We start from the raw sequence: 10,655 nt of genomic DNA on the forward strand, positions 1-10,655 counted from the left end.
TTGTAAGTTTTATTACATATATTAAGTCAATTTTTAAGAACTGTATAATTTATTTTTTTAACCGTCCCTAGCAAAACAACTTCTGTATGTACCTAGAAAGAACTCATACATTTATCTATTAAATATTTATTTTTAATAAACCATAAAAAAAAAATTTTAATTATGAAACGTTTATCATAAAATGTGCATTAAAAAATATAACTTTTTACTAAGGAAACTAAAGACTTATAATAAACAAGTCTTATAAGAAACATTTCTTATAAGAAATCGTAGAGATCAAAATAAAATTAGTCTAATCCGTCATATAAGCATTTAATCATATTGGATAATTTGAAAAATCAATTCCATATATGAAGAGCTCCAGATAGAAATATCAGAATTTATATCGACAATAACAAGTTTTTACTAAGTCTTAGATTTTTTTTAGAAAGTCAACTTCAAGGATCTTACTATCAATTTTCAATCTTACTATCAAATTTAAGCAACGTGATCCTCCTTGTTCTTTTTATAATTGTGCATTGTGCAGAAACGTAGTCACATACTAACAAATAGTTTTCGTCTAATCAAAAATTTTCTTTTTCACTTTCAAAAAATGTTCTGTCTTGTAAATAACCATAATCTAAACATGAAAACTAGTTTTGTTATAAAATTTGTTTTTTGACTGATGTTCTTGTTCTAAATTCATTATACTTTCTTATCCAATACCATCTGGAGAATCTGTAATAAAACGTGATTTACCAATGTTTCCACTGCTGTTGACTTTGTACGGGAAAGCCTTCGAAAAAGGTTGCTACATTTCTGGGATACACTACTTATATGTTACTAGTTTAGAAGTAAATTTTAAAGTTTAAGTTTCATCTTTTGAAATACCGTCAACGTCTTCATTAATATCTGCTACAGCACTGTTTTCGGTCAGCAATGGATAGGGTCGATCTGCAACAGAAGCTATCATATAATAACCACCATCAAAAGTAGTGCAATGGTACAATTGTTGTAGAACGAAATCCTCTGGTCATATTTTCCGATGGTTAATGCCAGTTCGTAGGAGTAGCCTACAACTAGTTCTGCCACTTCATAAATGCTGCATTTTCGGGACTTATTAAAAAAATAAAAGGACTTTATAGAGACCTACCAAGCTGCTACATTTTATGTGAACAATATGGAGAAACAGCTAACACTGAAATGTCACGTTTTTTACACATTTTGACAGTCTCTGGAAAGTTATGACTTTCATGGTTAACTGCTATTAATATTTGAGAGTTACTCGAGACTGGCTTAACAGCTTAACACGTCTTGTTTTTTTTTTCATTTGACCATCCACTCTTAACACGTTAACTGCCACAATATATATTTTTTTTAACCCACGAGCCAAAAGCTATTTTTTATTTGTTTCACTTCCAAAATAATAAAAATGATGACCCACAATTAATTACTTGTCAATACTGTCAAAAATTGTGTTTTTGAACATGAATCAAGTGTCTCATAAGGCCTGGCTGACGAAAAAAGCGCAGTAGGCCACGTGAATCATACTTGATTCAAAACAAAACTAGCCTATTCTTGTTATTTATCGTCATTTATGTGTGATCAGTCAAACAGTAAAAAACTAAAAACTTGTGTTTTGAAAAGATGTGTGTTTTGAAAAAAGTGCGTTTTGATATTTGTTTATTAGCGGTCTTTATTATTGACTAAGGTAAAATTTTATCGCAAATCTTGTTTTCCAAGCTAATTTTAGATTTTTTTTTGAAAAGATGGATAGTTATAATAAAGAACAGCAGCGTCTTGAAAATGAGCGAAGAGATTCACAAATAAACGCAAATCGAGTGAAACATATTTTGGAAGACGTCGGTACTGCTAACCGGCGAAGATGCTGCTTTTGTTATTCCAAAATATCCCAAGAAAAGGGCAGGTCTGTGGCAGCTAAAAATTCTGTACAAACTAGATGGAAGTGCATTCAGTGCGATAAATACTACTGCGTGACTTGTTTCACCGAGTGTCATGTCTGCTTAAAAGGATAATTATTTTTATGCTTTCAACTTTTGCTTTATGCTTTTGTACCTTGTATACCTAATCTGTACTTTAAGCTTCTAAAATGTCTTTAATTTTTCCTAATAAAAATATCTTCAAAAATGAATTTTGTTTTTGTTCGACAAAAATTAAAAAACCTTACATTTAACGCCATTTATACAAAAATTTCGTGTGCTAATCATTACATTTTATAGGTCAGGCCACGCTTTTTAAATTACCATTGATTAATATGGCTACTGAGAATCACCGGCGAGCTACAGGCATAATTACAATAGTTTTCCTGTGAATCACGACTGATTCACGTGGCATAAATTAATATGCTACCTGTGAGACACACTTGATTCACATGGCAGTTAACGTGTTAAATACAAAAAGTGGAGGCACGCTATTTTCTGTACCATTTGCATCTTCAATCATTGTCACGTGGGTTCCTTTCTCTGCTGATGTCATGCTATCTTGCAGGAGATTGGTACAATTTGTTTAATAATGTGTAACTAAAAGCCAATTTTCTTTTTCTACAATTATCAGACTATAGTTAAGCTTAGCAGCAGTAACAAGATAATTACAAATGGTAATAGTGCAGCTTACATTCAAAGGAAATAGTTTTAGCTAACTATGTTACTGCTGCATTTCTTTTCATATGTCCATCAATTACTCACTTAGATATATAGATAGATATATTAGATTAGACTTAGATATATTAGATTTTGTATGTAGGGACATGTGTTGTACACAAAACTGTCACTAGGTTCAACATTACCAAATATCAGTTAGTATATATACAGCTTAGTATTGATAGCCAAAATATTACTTTACTTACTTAATCATCTTCCGATGACACTTAACGAAAATAAACACTAGCAAAATAAGGGAGAAAAATAATTTTTCATTAGTAAAATATATCGATCTTTGCGGTTAGTTTTGTGTGCGGCCATTTGTTTTTTTCTTCAATTGACTGATGAATGTATGGATAAATGTAATACATGGTGCCTCAGATAAGGTTTCGAATTATAGGATTCTAAAACTTGGTAGAAATGATAGATTTTGCATAGAATAAATAGAATTTATAAGAAAAAGAAATGAAACAGGGAAACAGGGAAATGTAAAGCTTTAATATGACATAACTGAACACAATATAGTGCTATCCAGTAGTGTGGACTTATCGGCTATGGTTGACCTCTTCTTTGTTTGCTCAGATACTTAGACGATGTACATATTTCACTATATATTTAAATTTATCAGCTTAATTAGTGGTTGAATTGAATAACTCGCCGAAATATAGCGACCTCAGTGCACGGTAAATTCAGACTTCGAGAGTGCAACAACAAGGTTATTTTTGTTCAAGCAATATGGGAACCAAATTAATCAAATCAAAATTTCAAGGTTCAATACAGGATAAGATTTTTATCAAGATTTGTCTCACACGAGTAGATTGTGCGATTCATGTTTTAGCAATAAAATTCATTTTATTTTGCTAAAACATGAAAAGAGAGCATTCATCAAGTAGTAATCTAAAAGTGCCAATAGAAAAGTGTCATTAGTTTTTTCATATTAAGAAAATAAAGTGAGAAAAAAATATAATCGATTACGTCAAATTTTTGTTTTTTTTTTTTAATATTTCAATAGGTCGTAAAAATTTGTCGATAAAAATTTATTTCAGCGTTTATTCAGATGAAATATCCAATGTTAAGTCGCCTATACCTATGATTTCCTTTAATTATGATCAATTTGCTATTATATCAATCAGCATTTGGAAAAATTGAAAAGGGTCATGTATACCAATCACCAAATATAATCTCAAAATTTCCAGAATTTTTTGAATCCATGTCAGATTATTGAGTTCAAATTCGAATTGCTTAAATTTCCTTAAGTTAACTGTTCCTTAAGTTAGAGGCTAACTGGTTGTTCCTTTAGATCAATTGAGCATAAGTAGAATGCTGATAGGCTTCCATAATGCACAAGCAGGTCATTAAAATTTATAAAGTCCTACCCTTGCTTCATATTGATTAATTGATTGATTTGCTCCAGTTTAATGATCATCAAAATGTTCATCTTTCTTATCACTTGACAAAAAAATCTCATGCCACTCTACTTCATATACAGAATTATAAAGACGTATGAAAGAGCTTAATGCTACGAAAAGAGTCAATTACTACCCTTATGGTAATCTGTACTTCATATTTGGTACCATATAATTTGTTCAATAATTATTAAATTATGTTCAAAAAAAATATCGTAATAATAAAATTTAAATGAATTACTTGGATCATTTTTAAATAAATAAAGCCCTTTTTCTACTCGACCAAACAGAAGATTAATTTTTATTTACCCCTTTAATCACAAAGCAGCGAGAGCATTATCGTCTGGGACTGCACCACAATTTTCAGCTGATTTGACGATTGTCTGACGAGTTGAAAGTCAATTATGAATCAGGCTTCGGCGGCGCGAGTAAAGAATCAAATTGCGAATTCATTATAATTTTCGCGATTTAATTTTGAGACCTCGAATGACGGGGAAGAAATTTCCATCAAGAAGCTTAACGAACTGAAAAAGAAGCCTGAGAGACGCCGAATTACCGACATTTTGTGCGCCAAGTGCTGCGATATAAAGGCCGATGACTATGGAGGGTAACAAAAAAGAGTTTTTTATTTTTTCGGTTTTCTCTGTTGTAACTGTATAGATTTTTTTTCAATTTTGAATATTACTAAATGATTAATGCGTTTTATGCATTAGCCTCTCTGGCCCCAAGAAGTCTTATCGTATGTTTGCTCAGATTAGGGATTTTCCTTAAACAACTTTTAGCAGCCCAAATGTTAACACCCTTAATTCGTCTTATGAATTAAGGTGATTGTCCGGATAATATCATCACAATCATCATCGTCCCGTCACATAAGATTTAATGGAGTTGTTTAAGATAGCATCTTAAGTGCGTTATTTTCGTTTCAAGAGATATGTTGGCATTCTTGCTTTTTCTTAGACCACATTTTATTTCCTGATCACTGTCCGATTGTTCATTTATGACGGTTCCAACGTTGCAATATTATGGAACACGTTCAATTCGAGTTCCGTCAACATAAAGGTGATCTCATTTGCTTGCTTTGTAGATTTCCTCCCATAAAAATGGGAACTACTCAACTCAAGCTCGGTACACATTCCAGCTATTATAATTTGAATTTGATATATTACGACTGTAGAAGACTTTCATTTATTCCTCATGAAGTAAAGCTAGTGGAATTAGGTTATTAAGTTATACAGAAAGTAATAAAATAGGTCGATAGATTTTTCTTTATGAACTAGTATTAGCAAATTTAAATCAAAAATGGAAATATTCTTTGGTGAATCAGGATTTTAAAGCATAAGCCAAACTATAATTGAAAAAAAGAATAAATCGTTTTTATGTTTACTTTTTCCAGCGAATCAAAGACTCATTAGTTGTATAAGACTTATAAACCAATCAATCCGAAACAACAAAAACAATTGTTTAGCAAAGGCGATTGATGATCTATATATCGTATAGATCCTTAATATGGTGGATCATTGATAACTAGAAAGAGAATGTTATAATTTTTCATATTCATTTACGTTTTGCACAAAACGGAAGACATATTGAACACTTAATGTAACAATAATAAAATGATTATTATTTTTAATATGCTTGTTTAATTATTATCGTAAATACTTTAAAAAGGACTAGAAGTAGCAAATATATTTACCTAATAAAAAATGTTCATTTATTAATTCTTCATTAAATGCATAAAAAATATAGAGGGTGTTTCATTATAAAAAAGCGAGAAATCAAGCTTGGAAATTCGTCAAATTTAAATGATAACTACGAACCCTCTGTATATGACAGAAAGAAACCATTTAAGTCAAAATAATCCTCCATTCTTCTAGAATCTGAATTTAATTTAATAATTGATTAGAAACGTATCATCCATTTCTCTAAGAGACCAAACGAAAACAAAACAAAGGTAAAAACACAAAGTCACGGTCTCATCAAATCCATATAATTTTTTAAAAGCTACACGTGTTTCGCTCCTATCGGAGCATCATCAGGCCTAGACCTACACAGATCACATTACAACTAACAACCTAATAACCAAATAATTGATGTTAAGATTAAACGAAATGATGTAGTAATTTTTTAATTTGTAAAAAAAATTATTTCATCTTTATTACATTATTTCATCTTTAACGTATATTAACCTAATTAGCCTACGGGGGTCTCAAAAATAAAATAAGAAAAATGACACTCCATTTAAATGCCGCCTATATCGCCACACTTTTTTTTTAAAACACCCTGTATATTTTAAAATATCTTCCAGACATGCGCCCCAAAAAAAAGTTAAGAGCAGGGTATAATACCATTTTTTTACGTATAAGAAAAACTCTAGAAAATTACTAGAAGCAGATCTCGATGAAATAGACGAAGTATCAAAATAGCTTTCAGGGTATAAAATTTATTGATGAAAAGTGAAATATTTAAGCAGATTTTCAAAATTGATGACCACTGAAAACTTGACAATATCTCAAACGTCAAATAAATTTCACTTCTCAGGAATATGATGAATTGTATGCTAATTGATATACTGTGTCATTGTTTTTATGCTCTCTAAATCCGCTGTACTCTGAGTTTGACAAAAAAAATCTATTGGGGTTAATTCTAGAGAGCAAACTGGCCCTATTTTATTTCCGCCTTCTACTTGTCAATCTGTGTTGGAAAACATCATCTAGATAGTTTTACTGGAGCGGATAAATAGAGGGATTATATCTTGTTATAGGCAAACGGTTCGGTTGAGAGTATAATCGTAGATTCATCATATTATAGTAGTATTAGCAAAGTATCAATATTATTATGATCATCGTGATTAAAATAAAATAGCTAATGCAGAAAGTGGTTGAAACTGAACGGAATCGTTTAACGTTTCTGTGGAAAATATAGGTGTAAAGTTTTGTTACATATTATTCCTACCAATTCATTTAGCTTTTGCGGATGAGCTACTATGTATACGCCTCTTGAATCCAGTGAGAATTATATTTCACTTCATGAAGGGAGAATGAGACCTCAACAGTAAATAAAATATATTAAATCGCATATCTGTTGCAGGTATTGCTAGAATTGAGAGGTTTGCTTCTCATATTAAACAAATTTTGTAACTATAGATAAAAGTATTGATATATTTTCAACCTATTATTAGCCCATTTTATGAATTTGGCTCACTTTGTGAAAGCTTAACAAGCCGACGAAACATACAATCTCTTTAAAAGTTCACTTCTTGCTTTATCATGCACAGATCCAGTTTCATAGGTATTTCTTAATCTTATTTACTCTAAATTTGGAATATCGAAGCTTATTCAGCACTATTATATCTACACTACACTCACACATACTTCAACCATAGATCTCTTTTCATTCCCATTACCAACCATTATATGATTTTTTATACACTCTCTATCACTTAAGTGGTAGATAATGTGTTCTAATAACCAAGTTACTATTAGGTTAAAATTTTCTATTATTAATTAGTTTCATTAAAATGCTAGAATTCATATTTATAATGCGAATATAAAAGAATCACATTAAACCTGAAGATATAGTTACTATAATGTTTTAATATAAAAGGTAAGAAAGATATTAGTTCCTAAATTAGGACAAATATTCTGCTAATATGAATAACTGACATAAACTAGGCTCTAATTTAATCTTTTACAACCCAATATAATACAACTTTAAGTAAAGCCCAACCATAATACTCTCTATAGCACACTGCTATCTCCCAATTCCAATTTACTTTTTTTCAGAATCCAAAAAGTGGCAAGAAAATAGAGATAAAGAAGCCAGGACGAGGAGAGAAATCAAACCCAATCATCTCGAACCGACCGGTCCCATCAAAACTCTCTCGTAAGGCTGCTGTTAAGATTGGATAAGTAGTGTTCGATTTAGTTTCCACATAAAATGCTTCCAGAGACATTTTCCTAGCCTGACAGTTCAATAAACACTTTTAACTTGCTCTGTGGGTGAAGGGACAAAAAAGCTAAAGGGGAGCATGTCTTGTGATGAGCTATTGTGGCAGTCAGTGGCAGCTGAACTTTTAAGTATATACGAAATATAAGAAAAATTCTAAATGTGTTGCCTAAATAATAGTTAAAAATATGAAAAGAAACATTTATGAAAATCTAAAGTTTATTTATTTATTTTAATTATTACTTATGAAGTTGCCTAATAACGTATATTATGCTAATTTTAAGAAAATATGTGTGCTGTGAATTAAATATAAATATTATATATTTTAAAAGAGATAAAACGACACCCACCGCTGGTTTCCCAAAAAAAAGCAGCTAAAGGGAAAATTCGCAGGGTGCTGTGGCCTTAATCCAATTTATTTTGTCATTGTTGAGTTAGAGGTAGAAGCGATATACATTTTCCTAAAAGCAGCAGAGTCTTGTTGCTCTCGGGTGTAAAGTGGAAATGTGAAAAGAACGAATATAAAAGCAACAAGGTATAAGAAAGAATAAGTTATAAAAATTTAGGATTTTTCAACGAACTTTATCAGATTTTAGGTTAACATCATGAATTTTTTTCTATCAAAAAAGCCAAAAGAAAAACTAGGTATTATTTAAGTAAAAACCGCAATTAATTAAGTTTATCCCTTGAAAAATTGTGCTTAGTTGCTTCTTAGAAGCACAACTATACATATAATCTCTAATGTTTGTAAATTTTAAAAATATCCTCAGAATTTAATGCAGTTTCAGGTTGAATAAAACTAAGAATTTTGTGAACTATGGAAGGTTTTTTTCAAAATATCTCATATTTCCTATAATTTCCATTCTTTTAATAGAGAAAGGGAGAGGTAAATCTGGTAAATACTGCTTATATCCAGAATTCATATTTGATTAAATGGCTTTTTTTAGATCTAGATACGTCAACTTCTATTTTAAAGCATGACTGTTTGATGGCGCCTCGGAATAAAACTGAAAAGCCATGCACACATATTTACTTAAATGGGTTACTTTTTTATATTTTAGTAACCTTATTCATATTTTGAAGTATGATTTTTAGATGGGGCCTATATCTGTGGTATCTGTAGTACCTATTCTCGCACAAATTATAAAAATATTCCTTTATATAGAAATCATATTAGAATGCGTAGGTTTCATATTGTTCGTATAAAAAGGCTTTTTCATGTGCCGAACTAAGCTTTTTTTCTTAGTTATACGGAATTGCATTTTTAAGAATTCGCAAACCAGCATAACAATCGGTAGTAAAAATCTCATAAAAGACACTAAAGCTGGTATAGTAGATTTCAATTCACCTTTTAGAACACAATCATACTAGTATACCAAAAAAACCACTACTATAATATATAAATATACCAGATAAAGGTTTGGATAGAGATGAAATATCTGCCAATAGAAGATTGCCCTTTAGCTTAGAGATATTCGATTTTACGTAAATAATTAACCCTGAGAAATAAGGTTCATAGATGTGAGAAAATGCAAAAAAAATATTATTTAGAAAAATTCTTAAGTAACGTATTTCTACCAAAACTAGAGTTTATTCATATGAACCGAAGACTAAATAGCTGAAAATTTCATTATTGGGAGTTTAGAGCTAAACTGATGCTTAAACTCATTCATAAAGTACTTCCAAAAATTATTGATTTGAACTTCTGGCTTGTTTTCTCTAAATGATTTAATGATGTGAGACAGACGGAGATGCTGGATCTACTCCAATATATTTTCCTCTTGTATTTTAAATCTATGCATACGTATGCTGAATTAGTCTATAGGCGCTATTGACTAATCTACTGCTGAAAACGGCAATTAATAAAGTTGACTTTCAAAAATGTGAATCTTACTTGTGACCGAGAAATGAAACACATAAATCCCAATTTTTTTGTATTCACGAAAAAACAGATCCATCGTGACCAATGTATTTAGTATGACATGCCATTTTCCTATCCATACAACCAAATATAGGAATTTTTATTTCTCAAAAAGTATGGGTTTTTGAGTCAGATGTGAGGCTCATAACAGAGTTGCCATTAATGGCGACTTGTTAGCAAAATCACGACTTTTCACTTATATTTCAGGATGGCGACTTAAATAAATTGTGATTTTTGGTGACTTTTTGAAGAATCGACAAAAATACATTTTATCTCTATTTTTACGTTTTATTCTTAATACGTATAATTTAGACACATTAACCATGAAAACTTGACAATAACTTCTTGAGGATAATTGGAGTAAGTAGGAGAGCCAAACATTATTGACGGAAAATAGTTGGTGTTGTCATGACAAAATACTAATTTCATTTAAAATAATTTTAATACAACATGCGTTGTCAACTAAAAATGTGGGTGTGAAACGTGAACCGAATAACATTTACGTTCTTTGTTAAAAATTGTTTGATCCTCTAAATCTAGCAACTATTAAATTTTTCTTAAAAACAGGTCAAAGTAAATCTTCAAACACTCTTACCTTTACGCGTTATACAAAATGTGAAACGCTCTTAAAGTCCCTTTGACAGTTGACTCTTGACTTATTGCTATGCTGTAAATAACGATTAAACTTTTTATGAAAAAAGCAGTAAGGATACGAAATTATACTTATAAGTTTTACTTTGATCT

This window comes from Anthonomus grandis, unplaced genomic scaffold (assembly GCF_022605725.1).
Source record: "Anthonomus grandis grandis unplaced genomic scaffold, icAntGran1.3 ctg00000484.1, whole genome shotgun sequence".
NCBI lineage: Eukaryota > Metazoa > Arthropoda > Insecta > Coleoptera > Curculionidae > Anthonomus > Anthonomus grandis.